General features: G+C 42.2%; 1 protein-coding gene across 4 annotated transcripts in view; it reads right to left on the bottom strand.

The window, feature by feature from the left end:
• The window catches only part of CCHR1.PART0H19orf54 (chromosome chr1.part0 C19orf54 homolog), a 419,506-nt gene that overhangs the window by 275,395 nt on the left and 121,917 nt on the right, over positions 1 to 22,194 (bottom strand). The gene's annotated exons all lie outside the window — the stretch shown is intronic.

Genomic DNA, 22,194 nt, shown 5'->3' with positions numbered 1-22,194 from the left:
CTGCCTCCAACCATGGGGTACTTCCCTGGCTTGTACCAACGTTTGTTATATAGCCATGAACACGACAGCCTGAAACTGAATATACTCCTTCAATATAAAAGGCAGATTGAGATAACTTGTTTTTTTTCTTTCCTGAATTTTGAACAAGAGTGGAAACGTGTGAATGGAGGGAAAACACACAGAAATCTACTGTGTGGAGGGAGGGAGGAAATATGCAAGTAGAAGAGGGAGAAATATACATTCTCCCAAGTGGCAAACAACTTGATCTCTGGAGTATACAGCTTTTAGAAGCTCCACAACAGGTAAAGAAGGGGGAAAACTGCATTCTTCCAAATGGCAAACAAGTTGGTCTCTGTGGCATCCAATTTTCAGAAGCTCCATACCAAGTATGGCTTCTGAATCCACAAATCGAAGAGATGACTTGGAGGAACACATTCAGAGTTATGGCCTGGAAGTGCAGGGGTGCTCCCTGGAGCCTTGAACCAGGTCTCAGTCACTGCACAGATATCGATGTTTTCCATTTTAAGGAGTGCCTTGAGTGAGTGCATTTTGAGATTTAGACTTCTAGCATTGAGTAGCATTACCTTCAGTTTTTGTTTGCCTGTTCCTGTTATGGTGGTGAATTTGTTATTTGAACCCTGCCTAAAAAAGGAACTATAGGGGCAGCAAGAGCCTTAGCCAGTATCTGGAATCCCAGGGGCGACGGGTGTAGGTCATCTGTGGCAAAGCATCGTGGTCTGTCGACCATGTCATCCCAAGCAGACAGATACTGGATCCCCTTAGAATGACACCAGAAGCTTAACCAATTGTTGAAGTAAATCATTTTGTCCTTGTACTGCGGTATCATTCTGGGCGATAGCAGAATGCTACTCAGGGCTACGGTCATACCTGCCTGGGCTACAAGATCGGAGAGCTTTGGTGGATCTTATAAGGGATCGCAGCTTCTTACTGAGGCTGACCAGGGAGCGCCTCCACTCATGGGATTTTACTCTCTTTTGCAACAGTTTCTTCCTTCTGTTGTACAGTTTGTTTATGGCAGGGGACCACCAGATTGGCTTCCTTTTTTTGGAGGATAGAGTCTTGGTTCTGTTTGGGATAGCACGATCCATGCACTAGTGTAAGTGCTTATAGAGTGCATTTGTGTAGGATTCAGCAGTTGTAACTGTATTGTCCATCTGCATGGGTGTCATGATAAGAAGCATGAAGTTGGCTTTGGAGAAATTTTTTACTGTGGTTTCCTTAATGGTGGGTAGGGGTGGGATGTGGATATTACAGGTGATAAACTTATGGTCGGATCGGACCAACGAGGAGTTGACTTCAGGTGAGGAACACCGGTCACTCATGTTGGTAATGACTAGGTCTAGGATATTGTTGCCCCTGGTGGGGGTGTGGTTAAGTTGATCTAGGGCACTGGAGTTTATGAATTCCAGAAAGCGTAGAGCTAAGGAGTTGGTACACGAGTAGTTTTCCCAGTTAATGGTGGGGTAGTTGAAGTCACCCATTATTAGGGTGTTTGGTTGAACCCAAATATTTTCCAGTACATCAAGAAAAGAGGAGTGGGAATCCTGGGGCATGGTGGGGGATCTGTAGCAAGCTACAATTTGGATTGCAGTTTTGCCCAGAGTTAGTTGCACTTGGATAACCTCGGATGCATTATGCTGAGCAACTAGCCTGGAGGTGTGAATAGCCTTAATGAATATGGACACACCTCCGCCTTTGGTGTTTAAAGAAGGGAAAACTGCATTCTTCCAAATGGCAAACAACTTAGTCTCTGTGGCATCCAATTTTCAGAAGCTCCATACCAAGTATGGCTTCTGAATCCACAAATCGAGGAGATGACTTGGAGGAACACATTCAGAGTCCGCTAGTTTGTTCACTTTGCTCAGAATAAGTAAATAGCATGTCTACTTGCTTATTTAGATAACACAGGATGGACAGCAGCTTCTCTTCCAAGGTCTTTAGAGACAGATGTACAACACATAGCCCCAAACAGCTGGTGCATAGACACTTTAATCCATCAGAAACCAAGGTGGGCATACCATTCTGTTTGTGAAGCATTCAGCATAATCATTGATGATGGGTTTAGCTGAAAGGCCTAGAGGCCCAGCTGAAGTTTCATGGGGACCCCCCCCCCCTCTCCAGGGCAGACATCAGGGGTATGACACCAATAACAACCCTATCAGCACATGGTGCCTCTGCAGCCAATGGCAATTCAAAGCTCACTGTGACACCTGTACTCTCAGGTTTGCAAACAGCACTGTGAAATTGGTGACTACTAAACAACATAGAAGGCCCACATGGTAACTTCTGAGTGACTCTGGACAGATATGCTTTTCTACAAATCCATATTTAAACAGCTCACAGGGCAAAGGTGGAAAATCTCTTGAGTTTGGTCATCTTTTTTTCTCCTTAACGAATATGTGGTACACCCTCCTCATTGCTGGTATCTTAAACATTACTCACATAAAAATGAAGGCAAAGCAAGACCATCTGGAAAAAAAAAAAAAAAAAAAAACATAGCAGACTAGTTCTACATCAGTGCAGTGATGAGATCATCAATCACGCAGAGGTGGCCCACCTTATAGTGACTAAAGGACATATATAGTGAAACTAATGCATAGCATGATAGGCAAGTCAGTCACAAAGATAAGCTTGCCAAGAAAAAAAAGGAAAGGGCTAAGCAAGTGACCAAACATGTGCAGATAAGACAGGATTCCCCAGCTCTGGCTACCAACTGTACCCCAACACTTTGAGGGAAGGAAGAAGACCAAGTGTCTTCTTGCCCTGGTTTAGTACTCTTCCAGACCTTTAAGCCAGATTCTAGAATGGTGCCAAAGGCCATCATCACAACTTGCTAAAATAAGCAATTAAAAAAAGCTTTAAATCCTAAATTTCAAGGAAGGAAGGAACTGTGAAGGGGTAGGAAGGAAATTCCAACTTCAAAACCATCAAACCAGCCAAACATGGGCTTAGGGATAAGCCTGTGGAAGCACACACTCATCAAGGAAATGGCAAGTGATACACTGTGATGGTGTGGGGCTAGGGACATACAGAAGTGCCTCAGCTATTTCAGTAAGTGACAGGGCTTCAGGGGCTTATCCCTGAAGTGTGGCTAAAACAATTGGTGGCAGCAGAAGACTTAAGCAAAGACAAGATCATTGCTAACAGCAGCTCTCCCAAAAACATCCCTTAGGCCACTAACTGGATGTCTGACTAAAAGGGTGTAGCCACAATTAGCTGGAGAGTCCACAGAAGGCTGCAGCATAAGCAGCCCTCATGGTCACCTGGATGATGACCCTCACCGGATGTCTCTCCCCATCATGCTAGGTGTCCTCATATGGGGCAGGGTGTATGTGCTCGCTCAAGTCTAACTGAGGAAGCTTTAATGGTTGGCCTGAAACAAAATCAACAAGCACATAAGGGAGGAAAAATCCAGAAGTTTCTCTATGCAAATCAGATAAAGAGAATGCCCCCCCTCAAGATTTGTGGGACAAGTCTACCTGTCCAAGAAGAAATGGAAAACGATAACTCTATTGTCATTAAGAATATACAGCTCACAGCACTGCCCTTATGCAGAATTTGATCAATGTCAAGATGAAAGAGCTAAAGTATCACATTTTCAGAGAAAGGCAGTGGTGCCTTCTGTACTTTGTTTTTGGTGCCAGGTACCAGTACTGGGATTTATGAAACAGGAACTGCAGTGGTGAAGGGATCAGTTGCTGTTTTTTGGTCCACTGTTGTTTTTGCTCCATTAGTCCACAAACAAGAGCAGCCTGTCCCGGTTAAACAATGAGCTAAAGCAGACCAAGAGACAGAGAGATGAAAGATAGTGACATCTTGTTGATCTAAAAGCAGAGGCAGGTGGATTTAGAAGATCATATACTCATGCACTGAGGATGGGAGTAGGCTAAAGCCGTATATTTTAGACCTCATTTCAGTGCCTGTGAAGGCACAAAGATGGACTAAGGCAGAGTACAAATGCTTACAATTGCCCCCATATTAATGATAGTAACTGTGGTATGATCAGATATCTGAAAGAACCAAGCTAAGTGTAAAAGTTCTAGGAAGGGTCTTCAAAATGTCAAGCAACTCAATCTCAGCTGAGTGTGAGGAGTCTTATGGAGTATAGAACCAAATGAATCCTAGAAAAGTGTGCAGATAATAATAAATAAGGCAAATAAAGCAAACATTGTTCACTTGATGGCTGCAGTGAAGGACAGTGCTTTCAATACACCTCATCGATATCTTTGTCATGTTCCTTTTATTTATTTGTTATTCATCTGGTCATCACTCAGCCCGTCTTTTCTGATATTACTTAGACCTTTCTGTAAAGGTTACCTTTCAGTCTACTGCTTCTAATCCAGCATCTGATGTTTTTTCATACTTAGTAGATTTTATCTACTATTTCATACTCCCGGAAGAAGAAAGAAAAAAGTACAATACAACCACAAAAATGTTGCTTATTGTTAACATTTGCCAATGGAAAAGTTGTGGGCCTTTATCAGTTTTGTTAAAAGCACTGAGCAGCCAATGCTATTCTTTTATTAGTAGGACTGAATTGCCTAGTGAATGAGCTGGAGCACGTTATGTTAGTTCCAAGTAGAAAGTATGTCTTTTGTGCAGTGCTGATGGGAAGGAATCTGGCATTCAGAATGACCCTTACACAGTGTATAGCAACAGCAAAGATGACATAACATCGAAAGTGAAAACAGACGAGCTTTCCAAATAAATGTTGAAGAAAACACCTATGACAATGGCATGTATTCATCTCCACAACATCATCAAAGAAGAATTAGAAGACGTACGGTACTACATTCCTATTCAGATTGTTATTTGCAAGGTAATGTAAAACAGGGGCATTCTTCTCAAGTGAATAATGCAGGCGCTGAGTCAGAGACAGCTTAATTTACAACAGCCACTTCTACCATGAGCCATTAACTTAAGTGTCATTGAGGAACCAACCCAACAAGTACAACTGTTTGAGAAATAAACCAGACAAAAACATGAATGTAAGCATTTTTTCTTAGAGCCAAGCCCCCCTGTACCTCAAACTTAGATAAATCAACTCTGTAGTCATACAAACATAAAGAAGGGAGAACCCTTATAAAAGAAAGGAGTGCCACTGCACCATCAGTGATTTCTTATAAAATCAGTGGATGGGGAGTTTAACTTTACCGAGCTTTACTCTGTGAGTTGGTTTTGCAACAAGCTGTGTCGATCAACAATAGACAATTTGCAGGAGACACCTCTAAGTAAGATATAGGACTTGCAAGTTTGTACATAAACAAAAATTCATGCTTGTTTTTTGTCATGCATTCTCTACAAACACCGGCGCTTGATGCTTCAGCAGCTTGAGTAAAGTATAATTGTGCAAGTCCTACTTAACGGTAATAGTAGAAGTTCGAATTCCACACTGCCTCAGTAGTATTTTGGGTTATCTACCAAGGCAGCTCAGTACTGGTTAGATTTCAAATGCTGAGACTCCCCTCCCTCTCTCTTCCTGTGATAGTTGATTGGCTGCGCATATCTTTAAAGGGAAGCCTACAGCTGTCAGAGGAAGTCAGTATTCAGGCTTTCTTGTTAGTGCCAGAATCATCTAGCAAGAGTAAGTTCACAGCCAATCACAATACCATATAAAAACAAATCCAAAAACAACTGAACTAAAGAGGTTGAAACCCACCTCAATTATGCACAATCTGGGGGGTGGTGGGTGCATGCTGCCACTGAGTCTCTAGTCGAGTGAGCCTTAACCTAGCCTGGAAGAGATTTACCATGATGGGTGTACCAAAAAACAACAGCAGAGGACAACCATCATGCAACAGTTTGCTTAGACGCAGACAGACCATTCTTAGCCCTCATACAGGTGGCAGGGTTGTACCTGAGTTGCCTGTGTGCATCCACGGTATGTAGAATCTTCTCTCCTTTGTTTTAGGCTCAGGGTAGAAGACTGGGAGGCTGATGACTTGATTCAAGGTGAATTCAGAAACATCTTTAGGTATAAATGATGGACTACTGCATAACACAATTCTCTCACACTGTAAAAGCAGAAAGGGTTGGCCCTCGACGACAGCTTGCAGCTAAGATACTTGCCCTGCAGATATCAATTAGTAAAACAGTCTTCCAAGTAACGAACTGTAAATCAGCCTGAAACGCAAGATTAAAAGGAGCTAAGAGATTACTGAAATACAATTTTATATGATATTATGTAGAATTTTTTAATATTTGACTAGTATTATTAATGTTTCATGTTCTAGTTGGTGTTTACCCTCATCTATTATACTGCTTTATTTTTAGAGTTCCTATTAAATTAGAAAGCTCTGATTTGCTGCTTCTTGAAATGGTGTAACTTCCATGTATTATTATTTAAGCTTGATTCATTGTGACATTATTTTTGATGAAGTTCTATAAGTACAGGAAAAAAAAAACACTTAAACTACTGGTGTTTTTAACCTAGTACATGATTTACATAAGTATCCAAAGGGATTTTGTTTAATTAATTAATTTAATATGTTCCCTTGGTTCCATGTGTTTTTACGAGTGTTGGTTTGAGGAGTGGTACTGAACTTCTATGGTGCAAATAGGTTTACTGCAACACCTATTTTCCTTGCCTGTACGGTTATCTACCTACAACTAAGGATATGTCTATTGAATAGCCAAAGAATAAGGCACTGAAGGGTTCCCCAGATAGCAACACCAACTTTATTGAGCACACAAACAAAACAAACACCTTAACTGTATCACCGCGTTTTCGTCAGTACAACTTCATCAGATGAGCATACCAAGTTCTAACCACCATTTATATACAGCCCTTAATTGATCAATTAACAACATTTTCCACATTTAAAGACACAATAACAAAATTAGGTGCATAAAAACTGTACATATATACCCTATTTAAAATCTTAAAACCACTTATAAACACAATGATACAATAAAATGAGGATGCAAAACTTTGGATACACATAAAAATAATATAAACAAACCGCATAAGCAATGTGGTAACATTTAAAATCATTTAAAAACTGGTGTAATAAAATATTCATGAACTTGAAAATCTTCAGAGCCTGCTATGTATAGGAACGTAATGAACAGCACCATCTACTGGATAAAAAAAAATATTTGAACTAAACTTCATTTTCAAAGTTTTGCTGCCCTCAATTTTAGGACAGGCTTCAGTGAAACCATATCATTTAAATCAGGGTGTTTATTGCTTCCAGCACTAACTGCCAGTATAGTTTTCTACTTTCTAAACATGTCTTCCAGGGTCCACCCCTGGGGTCAATGGGCAGTGTTTCAATCACAAAAAAAAAAAACTCTTGTTCCTATACAATTTAATGTGTGTTTATACAAAGCATTATTCAAATTCATCTTCCTTATATCATATCAGTGTTCATTTGTTTGTTTGTGTCTTTCGGCTTTTCCCGGTTAGGGGTCGCCACAGCGGAACTCCAGTCCGCTAATGATTGGTAGTTGATTTTTACGTGCCGAGTTACCAGCTCTGACGCACAACCTTCAACGAAGGTACGCCCATTCACGCATGCCTCCACACAGAAGAAGCTCTAGCTGAGTGTTCATACATTCTAGATTTACATTTTTTTCAATTTTGCCTATATAAAATGCCTCACATTTACCAGACAAGGCTAAATAAATGAGACTATTGATATTACAAGTGGCAAAACCCACAATTTTAATAAATCTGTTTCTAGCTTTCAAGTAGTATGTATCCCCAGTTTTAACATAGGAACATTGTGCACAACTGCCACATTTGTATGTACCCCTTTTACCAGAATAGCAGTTGCTAGCCTTACTTGTCCCTTTTTCCAAAATATTTTTAATAGAACACCCCTTTCCATAAACACATTTAAAAGGCTTGTCAAATATATACTGCAAGTCAGAGGTGCTAGCAAACCTGCCCGATTCTTCCTCAATAATATTTCTGGCTAGTCTGGCTTCCCCATCATATGTTATTACCAGGGCACTATTATACACGTTACCTACCTTGACATCAGTTGAATGAGTATTATTTAGATCCAAAAGGTGGTTACCAAAAATAGGGGCAAACTTGTTTTTTCTAGCTTCAGAAACTTCTTCATACGCCTCTGTAAGTAGTGCTTCTGGGTAGCCCCTAGCTCTGAGCAGGTCAATAAGATATTTACTTTCACTAAAAAAATCATTGTCATTGGATGTCATCCTGCTGATACGCACAAACTGGCCTTTTACCACACCCCTCTTCTGGTAATATGGGTGTGCACTAGTGTAGTGCAGATATGAGTTTGAAAAAGTCATTTTTCTATACACCCTGGTCCTGAAACTCTCATTATTTTTTATTAATACGAACATCTAGATATCTCAATTCTTCATGGTCCACCACATAGGTGAACCTTAAAAATTCAGTGGTATTTGATAAACAGCTAAAAAATTCCAAATAATTGTCCACAGGCTCTTTCCAAAATAAACAAATATCATCCAGAAAACGACCATAAAAGGTCCAAAAATTATTAAAAACACAACTGAATACATATTTCTTTTCCCAATAAGATAAAATAATATTAACATAAGTGGAGGCACAATGGGCCCCCATGGCAGCACCTCTTAGCTGTTTAAAATATTCACCCTAAAAAAATATAAAATTGTTTTTTAAAATCACATCCATTAAAATTAAACACACGACAGTCATCGTAACTAACATCAGTGCAGTCACTTAAAACTTCTTCCAACCATTCTAGTCCTATGTCAGGAGGAATGGAGGAGAACAAATCCATCACATCTACAGAGATGAAAATCAAAATGTCCGATTATAAACCAGAATGTAGTTTCTTTAACAGGTCCCATGAATCTTTTAACACATTTTCACCCCATATAGATGAGTCAACAAATTTAGCTAAATGGGCGGTGACTGAACCCTCAGCCGAAACAATTGGCCTTAAAGGTGGGTTGTTTAAGTCCTTGTGGACTTTTGGGATTCCAAATATGGATGGAACCCTGGGTTTTTCAACATAAGTTCATAGGTAGGTACTAGGCCATCGGCCCAAGGGCCTACGAAGCCTAGCCAGCAAGGTACCATAGCTTATGCCACCCAAGAAAGTTATTTTCTTGTGCTACTGTCCAGCAGAGACACAGAAGTGATCCCCAGGGTTTATTTCCTATTTCCCATCCACTCATCAAGATTTTTCTTGAAGAGTGCTAATGAAGAACTTTGCTTGATATAGATGGGTAGCTTGTTCCAGAATATAGGAAGTCTCTGGGACAGGAATCTTTCCCTCCAGCATGTCCTGTTTATTGTGGTGACAAGGTTTAGGTTCCTAGAGCATGTAGCTTGGAGGGATTGGGATTTGTTTAGGTCTAGCATGTCCAACAGCTCTGGGTTTGACATAGCTTTATATGTTAGGCAGAGATCATCTCGAAGTAGGCAACATGCTATGGAGTAAAGCTGGAGTTTTTTGAGGCAGTCAGTGTAGGACATTTGTTTGAGGCCAGTAATCCTCTTTGTGAGGTACTTCTGTGGCCTTTCCAGCTGCTGCAGATGTCTTGTGAGGTACATTCCAAAAGGGGCATTGTACTCTATAATGGGTCTAATAAGTCATGAGTAGAGGGGAACAATGACCTCTTTTTTCCTGGATGAGAACCCTTTTATGGTGAGGTGTGCCATGTAGAAGGACTTCCTGGCTACTGTGGCGATGTGACTATCAAAGGAGAGACTACTGTCCACCTGGGTCCCAAGGTCTCTTATCACGCATTCGGTGTTAAGTAAAGTAGATTGCTACCTATGCGGTAGTTCATGGGTACAGAGTTTTTACCAAAGGGGATGACACTGCACTTTTTGGCATTGAGCTTGAGGCCATGGCTCTGGCACCAGGCATCTGTCTCAGTGAGGCCCTTCTGTGGGATGTCCACATCATTTGGGGACTTGACTATGGCTCCTAGTTTGCAGTCATCTGCGAACTTCATCAGCCAGAGGCCTTCTGTGTTAGCCTGTACTTCAGAGAGGTCCCAGGACGGAACCCTGCGACACTCCACTTGTCACAGCCTTGAGGTCAGATTTGGAGTCTGCAACTTTTAGAGTGTGGGTTCTGTCAGTGAGCCAGTTGGCAACCCATTTTGTGACGTAGGGATTTATACCTAGTTTAGTGAGTTTAGCTATAATTCCAGAATGGGGGATGGTGTCGAAAGCCTTGGCGAGGTCAAGATAGGCTGTGTGAACCACCTTACCCTCATCCACAGCTTTGGTGACTGCCTCAAAGTCGATCAGGTTCAGGAGACATGATCTGCCTTTCACAAACCCAAACTGGGTGGGATCCAGAGTTTGGAGGTTACTAATGTCTTTGTTTATGAGTTCCATGATGATACGTTCCATGGCCTTGCAGACCAAGCTCGTTAGGCTAATAGGGCGATAGTTCCTGGGATCAGTGATGGCTCCCCCTTTGTGGAGTGGGATAACTGTTGCTGTGCGTCATTCAGTGGGCACAAAGCTGGATGCAAGGCTATTATAGAACATGGTGCTTAAATGGGGAGCCAGTTCATTCTGAAGTTCGTGTAAAACGCAGCCTGGGATGTTGTCCGGTCCCATGGATACTGTGTTTTTGGCTTTAGAGAGTGCAGCTTTTACCTGTGTAGTTTTGATTACAGGGACTCTGCATTCTTCCTGTATAGTTATGGGCCCTTTGTGGGAGGGGGGGGGGGGGTAAAGTTAGCACTGAACCAATCTGCCAGGATGTTGGCAATATCAGTTGGTTCTGTAATTTTCGTGCCTTTGTGCTGTAACTCGGAGCAGATCTGGGTGTTGCCATCTAGATTCTTGACATAGCTATAGAATGCTTTGTGGTTGTCCTTGGATTTAGTGGCGATTTTATTTTCGTAGCTAGCTTTGGTGGATCTTATAAGGGATCTCAGCTTCTTACTGAGGCTGACCAGGGAGCGCCTCCACTCATGGGATTTTACTCTCTTTTGCAACAGTTTCTTCCTTCTGTTGTACAGTTTGTTTATGGCAGGGGACCACCAGATTGGCTTCCTTTTTTTGGAGGGTAGAGTCTTGGTTCTGTTTGGGATAGCACAATCCATGCACTAGTGTAAGTGCTTATAGAGTGCATTTGTGTAGGATTCAGCAGTTGTAACTGTATTGTCCATCTGCATGGGTGTCATGAAGTTCACCACTTCTGTCTTAAGAAGCATGAAGTTGGCTTTGGAGAAATTTTTTACTGTGGTTTCCTTAATGGTGGGTAGGGGTGGGATGTGGATATTACAGGTGATAAACTTATGGTCGGATCGGACCAACGAGAAGTTGACTTCAGGTGTGGAACACCGGTCACTCATGTTGGTAATGACTAGGTCTAGAATATTGTTGCCCCTGGTGGGGGTGTGGATAAGTTGATCTAGGGCACTGGAGTTTATGAATTCCAGAAAGCGTTGAGCTAAGGAGTTGGTACACGAGTAGTTTTCCCAGTTAATGGTGGAGTAGTTGAAGTCACCCATTATTAGGGTGTTTGGTTGAACCCTAATATTTCCCAGTACATCAAGAAAAGAGGAGTGGGAATCCTGGGGCATAGTGGGGAATCTGTAGCAAGCTACAATTTGGATTGCAGTTTTGCCCAGAGTTAGTTGCACTTGGATAACCTCGGATGCATTATGCTGAGCAACTAGCCTGGAGGTGTGAATCCTTAATGAATATGGACACACCTCCACCTTTGGTGTTTCAGTCCAGGTTACATGGCCAAAAAGTGTGGTATGAGTTATAGCCTGGAAGTGCAGGGGTGCTCTCTGGAGCCTTGAACCAGGTCTCAGTCACTGCACAGATATCGATGTTCTCCATTTTAAGGAGTGCCTTGAGTGAGTGCATTTTGAGATTTAGACTTCTAGCATTGAGTAGCATTACCTTCAGTTTTTGTTTGCCTGTTCCTGTTATGGTGGTGAATTTGTTATTTGAACCCTGCCTAAAAAAAGCACTATAGGGGCAGCAAGAGCCTTAGCCAGTATCTGGAATCCCAGGGGCGACAGGTGTAGGTCATCTGTGGCAAAGCATCGTGGTCTGTCGACCATGTCATCCCAAGCAGACAGATAATGGATCCCCTTAGAATGACACCAGAAGCTTAACCAATTGTTGAAGTCAATCATTTTGTCCTTGTACTGCGGTATCATTCTGGGCGATAGCAGAATGCTACTCAGGGCTATGGTCATACCTGCCTGGGCTACAAGATCGGAGAGCTCTTCCATGTCTCTTTTCATGTAGTCCAGGGAGGTACGTCTCGGGTCATTCACACCAACATGGACAATGACAGTCATATTTGTACTTGGTGTGGAGTGACCTGAGTGCGTGGGTTATGTGGCGGATCCTGGCACCCGACAGGCAGCTGATAGTAATCTTCTCATTGTCTAGCCTGGTGAGTGGGACATCAGTGTGCCTGACTATAGAGCCACCCATGACTAGTGCGTTGGGTACATTGTTTTGCCTTATTGGCTGTGGTTGAGTGGCACACTGAGTCTGTGGGCTATGTGTCACTTGGGTTGTGTTGGGGGATGGAGGTTGCTTGCGTTTCTGCTTTGGCAGTCTCTGTTGCTTAGACAGATTATTATTGAGAGCCTCCGCAAATGTTTTTGTGTTACTGTGTGTGGATTTTGGTGGTGTAGATTTAGTGAGACTATGTGATGAGTGTGGTGTGGTGCAAATGTTTACCTTCTCCTCATGACTGTCAAGTTCAGTCTTGGTTAGAGAGAACTTTACCTCCAGTTTGGCTAGATAAGTGCATCTCTCACAGGTTGTAGTGCTGGGTGGTAGGAGGAGAGGGTTGTCTGTGTACATGAGGCAATTTCTACATTGCCTCAAGATGCTCAGATTCATCAGATAGACAGGAGAGAACACTGGGAGCTGACCCTTGGACATGCCTGAAAAAAAAAACTATTTTCCTCTAGATAAGTGAGGAAAGTGAGTACATAAGCTGTTTTTCTCTAAGCAAGTGGGAAAAGTAAGTACAAAAACTGTTTTCCTCTAGGTAATGAGGAAGATTGAGTGCTATAGTAATTAGTAGCTTATTTAGTGCTTACAAGTTCTGAATAAGTACTGAGCATGAATAAGCAAATTTAAGTGCTAAAACTAAGAATCTGTATCTGCACTTGACAAGTTACAGGACAGAAACAAGTGCAAATGCAGGCTTTCAAATCAGAAAGTTGAGAGAGATGGAAGAGATTGCCCAAACGGCCAATAACTACAATTTCTGGGCCAGAACCACTCCTTATATGGTAGACAAGTTACCTAGTGCTTACCACTCCCACTGATAAGCTAGAAGGCTTCCCTCCAACACAGAAAGGCTTGGGGGGGGGGGCTCAGAAGCTTACATACAGCCCTGGATACAGCAAATCTGTATCTGGAACACTAGTTACAGGAAAGGTAGGAAACAGGCTTACATTTTTTTTTTTTTTTACAGAAAAGTAGCCAAAACAGTAGTAAAAAACAATTCACATGCAATGCAAGCCAGCACACTTGAGTATGTAGCAATATTAGACCAAACACAGTTTAAAAATGCAATTAAATTAAAAAGGACTAAAAGCAAGTGCAGAAAGAGTTTATTAAAGGATCACTAAAGGCAAATGATGAAAAAAACATATTTTTTATCTTGCCACAATTTACTACACCTCCCAAAGCTGCCTGCAGCAAAATAATTTTATTTTTACTCTTTTCTGCCCTCATAGGGGCAGACATCGTGATTCTTCTGGAAAGCTAAATCTGTCCCATAATGCACAGACTGAGAACAAATAGCCCTACCATTTGTTGTCAGACTAGACTTCCATTCACTTAGAATGGAACACTTGAAAAAAACTGCCAAGTTTGTGAGTCTGCAGCTCATGTGTCATTGACTGGTATGCGCTGAGTTTTACAAATGTTGTTCCTATTGATGTACTACACATTCTCTGAAAGAATCTTGCAAAAGTGTCAACAAATTACTGAGATAAAAAAAGACTTTTCACAAGGAGCAGTTTTGCATGTTTCAATTCCTGGCCAGGTTACTCCTCCCATCTCCCCTCCTTCAGTGGGCTACAGTCTCACATTTCCAGCTTTACTAGATTCAGCTATTTAATCAGCTTTGCATGACAATAGACATAAAAAAAAAAAAAATCACAGCCTGGTGTGACACTAAATCTGTTCCCTTGTATGTCTCTATGTCTCTTCACTTCTGAATAGCATTTCCCAGAAATAACAAAAAAAAAAAAAAAAAAAAAAAAAAAGCAAACGCATCAGTCCAGAGTTTAGGCCAGTCTATCCATTTAAAATGTGCACAGTAAAATATTCAACTTATAATGCATTTCGGCTGCTGACATGGTTATCTTTACATAGTTATTCTCTTATAGTATAACCTGAACTTATGGTATCTGATGATAAATTTTACAACAGTTCTCAGTTTCTACATAATGACCTCCCAAGCCTCTGATGTGACCTAGTACTTGTTCTTACTATTGCTTTAGCATGTCTCTCATCCTTTCAGCAACAGACTCCTGGAGAAAACTTCCAAAGCAGATACTTGTATTGGATGCAAAATCTGAAGGTAATGCTACTCAATGCTAGAAGTCTAAACCTCAAAATGCACTCTCTCGAGGCACTCCTAAAAATGGAGAACATCGATATCTGTGCAGTAACTGAGACCTGGTTCAAGGCTCCAGAGAGCACCCCTGCAATACCAGGCTACAACTCTTACCACACTTTTCGGCCACCAAACCAGGACCGAAACACTAAAGGTGGAGGAGTGTCAATATTCACCAAGGATATTCACACCACCAGGCTAGTTGGCCAACACAATGTGTCTGAAATTCTCCAAGTGCAACTAACACTAGGTAAGACTGCAATCCAAATTGTAGCTTGCTACAGATCCCCCACCATACCCCAAGATTCTCACTACATCTTTCTAAACATACTGGAAAATATTTAAGATAGAACCAAACACCCTAATACTGGGTGATTTTAACTACCCTGCCATTAACTGGGAAAACTACTCATGTCCCAACACCTTTGCGCAACGGTTCTTGGAATTCATAAATTCCACCGCCCTGGATCAACTAATCCATAGTCCCACCAGGGGCTCCAATATCCTAGACCTGGTCATTACCAACATGGGAAATCAATGCTCCATACCTATGGTCACCCCCTCGTTAGTCAGGTCTGACCATAAGCTAATCACCCTTAACATCCACATCCCACCCCCACCCCCCCAGTAAAGTAACCACCATAAAAAACTTCTCCAAAGACAACTTCATGCTACTCAAGTCAGAAGTGACAAACTTCATGACACCCATGCAGACGGAACTGAAAGTTCAACTGCTGAATCCTACACTAAGGCACTGTACGAGCACATCCACTCATGCATGAATCCCAAACAGAACCAAAATGCTCTCATCCAAAAAAAGGAAGCCAATCTGGTGGTCCCCTGCCATAAACAAACTTTACAACAAAAGGAAGAAACTTTTGCAGAAAAGAGGAAAATCCCAGGATGCAAAAAACTTACTAGCCTCAGTAAGAAACTGAGATGCCTCATAAAATCCTCCAAAGCTAGTTACGAAAATAAAATTGCCAAAGATTCCAAAGACAACCACAAAGCATTCTATAACTATGTCAAGAATCTAAATGGCAATGCTCAGATCTGCTCTGAGCTAAAACAGAATGGCATTAAATATACTGATCCGAAGGATATTGCCAATATCCTGGCAGATCGATTCAGTGCCAACTTCACCCCCCTCTCACCCCCTAAATGGCCCATCTCAATACCGGAAGATTGCCAAATTCCAGTAATAACGGCCACACAGGTACAAAACGCACTCTCTAAAGCCAAGAATACAGCATCCATGGGACCAAATGACATCCCGGGCTGTGTACTACATGAACTACAATATGAACTGGCACCTCACCTAAGTGTCATGTTTAATCATAGCCTCACCTCAGGTTTCATGCCCACTGAGTGGCGCAGAGCTACAGTTATCCCAATCCACAAGGAGGGATCCACCTTGGATCCCAGAAACTACCGTCCCATCAGTCTGACAAGCCTTATCTGCAAAGCCATGGAGCGTATTATCATGGAACTTATAAACAAAGACATTGGCAACCTTCAAACACTGGACCCCACCCAGTTTGGGTTTGTGAAGGGCCAATCTTGTCTCCTGAACCTGATTGACTTCTTTGAATCAGTCTCCAGAGCCATGGACAAGGGTAAGGTGGTCCACACAGCCTATCTAGACCTTGCCAAGGCCTTTGACACCATCCCCACTCTGGAATCATAGATAAACTTACTAAGTTGGGCATTAATCCCTATGTCACCCAATGGGTTGCTAAATGGCTTACTGATAGAACCCACACTGTAAAAGTAGCCGACTCCAAATCCAGCTCCAGACAAGTGACAAGTGGAGTACCTCAGGGTTCAGTCCTGGGGCCGCTCTTGTTTGGCATCTACTTCTCTGAAGTACAGGTCAACACTAAGGGACTCTGGCTAACAAAGTTTGCAGATGACTGCAAACTGGGAGCCATTATTGAATCCCAAATGATGTGGATACTCTACAAAGGGCCTTACAGAAACAGATGCTTGGTGCCAGAGCCATGGGCTCAAGCTCAATGCCAAGAAATGTATTGTTATCCCTTTGGGAAAAAACATGTATCCATGTATTACCATATAGGTGGCAGTACACTAAACACAGAAAGTGTGATAAGAGACTTAGGGACACAGGTGGACAGTGGTCTCACCTTCGATAACCACATCGCCACAACAGTCAGGAAATCCTTCTATGTGGCACACCTCATCACAAAGGGCTTTTCATCCAGAAAAAGGAGGTCATTGTCCCACTGTACTCATCCCTCATTAGACCCATTATAGAATACAACGCCCCATTTGGTATGTACCTCTCAAGACATCTGCAACAACTGGAAAGGCCTCAGAAATACCTCACTAAAAGAATCACAGGCCTAAAGCAGATGCCCTACACTGACCACCTTAAAAGCTCCAGCTATACTCTGTCGCATATCGTCTACTCAGAGGCGATCTCTGCTTAACATACAAGGCCATGTCAAACCCAGAGCTGTTGGACATGCTACACTTAAAGAAATCCCAATCCCTCAGAGCTACACGCTCCAGGGATCTAAACCTGGTCATCACAATAAACAAAACATGCTGGAGGGATAGGTTCCTGACCCAGAGACTCCCCAGACTCTGGAATAGATTGCCCATACATGCCAAGCAGAGTGCCTCTTTGGACCTCTTCAAGAGTAACCTTGACGATTGGATGGGAGAAAGGAAATTCACCCCAGGGATCACGTCAGTCGCCCTGCTAGACAGGGGTCCAGGAAAGTAAATAATGTGGGAAGAAATAGCCAGGGAATTGTTATGGCTAGGCTTGTATAGGCCCTAGGGCTGATAGCCTAGTACCAACCTATGAACCTATGAAGAGTAGTAGCAGCTGTAGCAGTGAAACTACACTCCAAAACAATGCACTCAAACATAGTACTGACGAACACAGGGGAATGTACATGTCTGAATCAAACAGTGATGAAATTGCTAGGGACTTTACTGAGCACAATTTTACTCAATCTCTCCATTTCATAATCCATAACATTCGCACCACACTTACAAAGGCACACCTCCACCTTCCACAAACACAGCTACCCACACCCACACAACATACCAGTCAAATTTAAGGCTTTTCCCACCTCTCTGCAAAACACTGCTGTAATGGCTTTGGCAAACAAATGAAAATGATTGCTGGGTGTTGGTTCAAGACTCCCACCCATACCTCTCAAGATTTCTGCAGAAAGTCCAGAATTTTTGTCTGTTTTTCATAAAATTGCAGTTTTCTGTCAAATCATTTGCAGGCATTTGATTTTCAGACTTCATATCCTTAAGAAAATTTACTCCAATACAAAACCTGTTTATCAATTTTCTAAGTTTGTAAGTGCAATATGTATAAATTGTCCCATTTTTGGGCCTTTGTCCCCTATTATTTATGGCCTTGTCCAGATTTCTTGTTCTATAATGTTGAGAGTTATGCTGCCATCCCTTCCTACTGGAGCCAGTCCATTGCACTTGCACAAGTCTTCCCCTCAGCAGGGCAGCAAGCAGATATCAGTGCAGATTTGCTTTATAGGTTCATAGGTTGATACTAGGCTATCTGCCCTAGGGCATTTATAAGCCTAGCCAGAGTATGTTTGGCTTTCGCCACCCTAGCTGACTGTGCCTCTGTATAGTAGGTCACAGAAGGTAGCCCTTTTAAGGTTTGCTTACTGTACCTCTGTCAAGCAGCGACACAGAAGAGATCCCAGGGGTAGACTTAAGATATCTCATCCATTCGTCAAGATTTCTCTTGAAGAGAAATCTTATAGGTTCATAGGTAGGTACTAGGCTATTGGCCCTAGGGCCTATATAAGCCTAGCCAAAGGTACCCTGGCTTTTGCCACCCAAGAAAATTATCTTCCTGTGCCACTGTTGAGTAGAGCCACAGAAGTGATCCCCGGGGTGAATTTCCTATCTCCCATCCAATCATCAAGATTTTTCTTGAACAGTGCTAATGAGGAGCTTTGTTTGATTTAGATAGGTAGTTTGTTCCAAAGTATGGGAAGTCTCTGGGACAGGAATCTATCCCTCCAGCATGTTCTGTTTATTGTGGTGATGAGGTTTAGGTCCCTAGAGCGTGCAGCTCGTACGGATTGGGATTTCTTTAAGTGGAGCATGTCTAAAAGCTCTGAGTTTGACATAGCTTTGTGTGTTAGGCAGAGATCGCCTCTGAGTAGGCAATATGTAACGGAGTAAAGCTGCAGTTTTTTGAGACGGTCTGCATAGGGCATCTCTTTGAGGCCGGTAATCCTCTTTGTGAGGTATTTCTGTGGCCTTTCCAGTTGTTGTAGATGTCTTGTGAGGTACATACCAAAAGGGGCATTGTACTCTATAATGGGTCTAATGGGTGACGAGTAGAAGGGAACAATAACCTCTTTTTTCCTGGATGAGAAACCTTTTGTGATGAGGTGTGCCACATAGAAGGATTTCCTGAGTACTGTGGCGATGTGATTATCAAAGGAGAGACTACTGTCCACCTGTGTCCCAAGGTCTCTTATCACACTTTCGGTGTTAAGTAGACTATCACCTATGTGGTAGTTCATGGGTACTGAGTTTTTACCAAAAGGAATGACAATGCACTTTTTGGCATTGAGCTTGAGGCCATGGCTTTGACACCAGGCAACTGTCTCAGCAAGGCTCTTTTGTAGGATGTTCACATCTTTTGGAGTTTTGATTATGGCTCCTAGTTTGCAGTCATCTGTGAACTTCGTTAGCCAAAGACCTTCTGTGCTGGCCTGTACTTCAGATAAGTAGATACCAAACAGGAGAGGACCCAGGACTGAACCCCGTGGTACTCCACTTGTCACTGGTCTGAAGCTGGATTTGGAGTCTGCTACTTTCACAGTGTGGGTTCTGTCAGAGAGCCAGTTGGCAACCCATCTTGTGACATAGGGATTTATTCCTAGTTTAGTGAGTTTATCTATAATTCCAGAGTGGGGGATGGTGTCAAAAGCCTTGGCGAGATCTAGATAAGCTGTGTGAACCACCTTACCCTCATCTACGGCTTTGGTGACTGCTTCAAAGAAGTCTATCAGGTTTAGGAGACATGATCTGCCTTTTACAAACCCGAACTGGGTGGGGTCCTGAGTTTGCAGATTACCAATGCCATTGTTTATAAGTTCCATGATGATACGCTCCATAGCCTTGCAGACCAGGCTCGTTAGGCTAATTGGGCGGTAGTTTCTGGGGTCTGTGGTGGCTCCCCCTTTGTGGAGTGGGAGAACTGTCGCTGTGCACCATTCAGTGGGCAAATAGCCTGAGGTGAGGCTATGATTGAACATGGTACTTAGGTGGGGTGCCAGTTCGTTCTGTAGTTCATGTAGAACACAGCCTGGGATGTCGTCAGGTCCCATGGATGCTGTGTTCTTGGCTTTGGATAGTGTGTTTACCTGTGCAGCCGTGATTACAGGAACTTTGCATTCTTCTGGTATAGAGATGGGCCCTTTAGGGATGACAGAGGGGTAAAGTTAGCACTGAACCTATCTGCCAGGATGTTGGCAATATCCGTTGGTTCTGTATATTTAGTGCCATTGTGCTGTAACTCAGAGCAGATCTGAGTGTTGCCATTGAGATTCTTGACATAGCTATAGAATGCTTTGTGGATGTCTTTAGAGTCAGTGGCGATTTTGTTTTCATAACTAGCTTTGGAGGATTTTATGAGGGATCTCAGCTTCTTACTGAAGCTGACCAGGGAGTTTCTCCAATCATGGGATTTTACTCTTTTTTTGCAACAGTTTCTTTCTTCTGTTGTAGAGTTTGTTTATGGCAGGGGGCCACCAGATTGGCTTCCTTTTTTGGAGGAATGCATCTTGGTTCTGTTAGGGATTGCATGATCCATGCACTCATGTAAGTGCTTATAAAGTGCATTTGTGTAGGATTCAGCAGTCATACCTCTATTGTCCGTCAGCATGGGTGTCGTGAAGTTTGCCACTTCTGTCTTAAGAAGCGTGAAGTTGGCTTTGGAGAACTTTTTTACTGTGGTTTCCCTAATGGGGGGTGGGGGAGGGATGTGGATGTCTAGGGTGATTAGCTTATGGTCGGATCTGACCAACGAGGAACTGACCTCTGGTGTGGAGCACCGGTTGCCCATGTTGGTAATAACCAGGTCTAGGATATTGCTGCCCCTGGTGGGGTGTGGATAAGTTGATCCATGGCATTGGAATTTATGAATTCCAGAAAACGTTGAGCACAAGAGTTGGTACATGAGTAATTTTCCCAGTTAATGGTAGGGTAGTTGAAATCGCCCATTATTAGGGTGTTAGGTTGTACCCTAATATTTTCCAGTGTATTAAGAAATGAGGAGTGGGAATCCTGGGGCATGGTGGGGGATCTGTAGCAAGCTACAATTTTAAATCAGTCTCTCAGAACAGTGAGACAATTTCAACAGAGATCTAAGCAACAATTAACAAACTCTATATCCACAAAGAATATACTCAGCTTTGTATAATTGCAGATAATCTGTAAGGCAGTCTCTCAGAACACAGGTTCCAGCAATTTGAATGCAGCTGTTACTATACCAACTGAAGACATAGCAGAAAATGGGGGTGGGGTGAGGAAAACAGTTTCAACTGAGATCTAAGCAACAAGTAACAGTACAAAAGTTATACATGTCGCTGTCAATAAGCTCCTCTAATATTAAATCATTAAGGCATACTTGTATTTTTTTGTATGCTATATTCACCTCATTCAGTGAAACCCTTACATTAAGTTGTACTGACAAAAACGCGGTGATACAGTTAAGGTGTTCGTTTTGTTCGTGTGCTCAGTAAAGTTGGTGTTGTCATCTGGTGAACCTTCCAGTGCCTTATTTTTTGTTATTTGTTTGTATTTAGACACTATTTCCACTTTATTTGTTTATATGTCTATTGAAACCGATCCCATTCTGAATTTAAGAGTAGATTTCCTTCTAGAGGATTTATGTATGCTTACTGCGGCTCTTGAGGAGATCGTAGGAAGAGCCAACAATGTTATTTGGAAGGCATGTTCTTAGTATAACATACTTGGTGCTGCTGATGTTTTTGGGGGAGTTGCTTTCTGACGAAGGTGCTATTATCGGTGAATGTGAACCTGCAGATTTCAACAGGACATTAACTGAATTTCTGGTGAGTGATGGGGTAAACCCTTTCACTAATTTTAAATGTATGGATATTTCCAGTGGTACCAGTAATAGTTTTAATGCTATTGCTTGCTTACCAGACTGCAAAGAGAATATGTTTCAACTTGAGAAAAAGCTGTTAAAATTCAAGCCTTTGGCGCTTGAAAACTTCTATTTGAAAAGCTGTTTCGATCTTAATATAGTTACATTGGGGCTGAGAGTTTATACTTTCCCCAACGGAATTCATTACAATGATCCAGTATTCTTGGGAATTTATGAAGTCTATAACAAGGCTGGACTTGAGATTCTTCATCTACTGATTAAATGGAACCAATGAAAAATTCACACCTTGAGAAAGGATATTAAATTGCTTGATGGGCAAGTAATATTTTACATCTATCATTTTCCCTGTGTAAAAATTTCTAAGATGGTATCAATGCAAAGGCGCCGAGACATGTGGCATCATTAATAGAAAAAAGAAGAAACTCAACAGGGATTTACTAGCTTAGCAACACAAGCAAGCTTTTG

This window comes from Protopterus annectens, chromosome 1.part0 (assembly GCF_019279795.1).
Source record: "Protopterus annectens isolate FY-2018-M chromosome 1.part0, PAN1.0, whole genome shotgun sequence".
Classification (NCBI taxonomy): Eukaryota; Metazoa; Chordata; order Ceratodontiformes; family Protopteridae; genus Protopterus; species Protopterus annectens.
The sequence above is the reverse complement of the archived record's forward strand: the minus strand, read 5'-3'. Positions and strand labels throughout refer to the sequence as shown.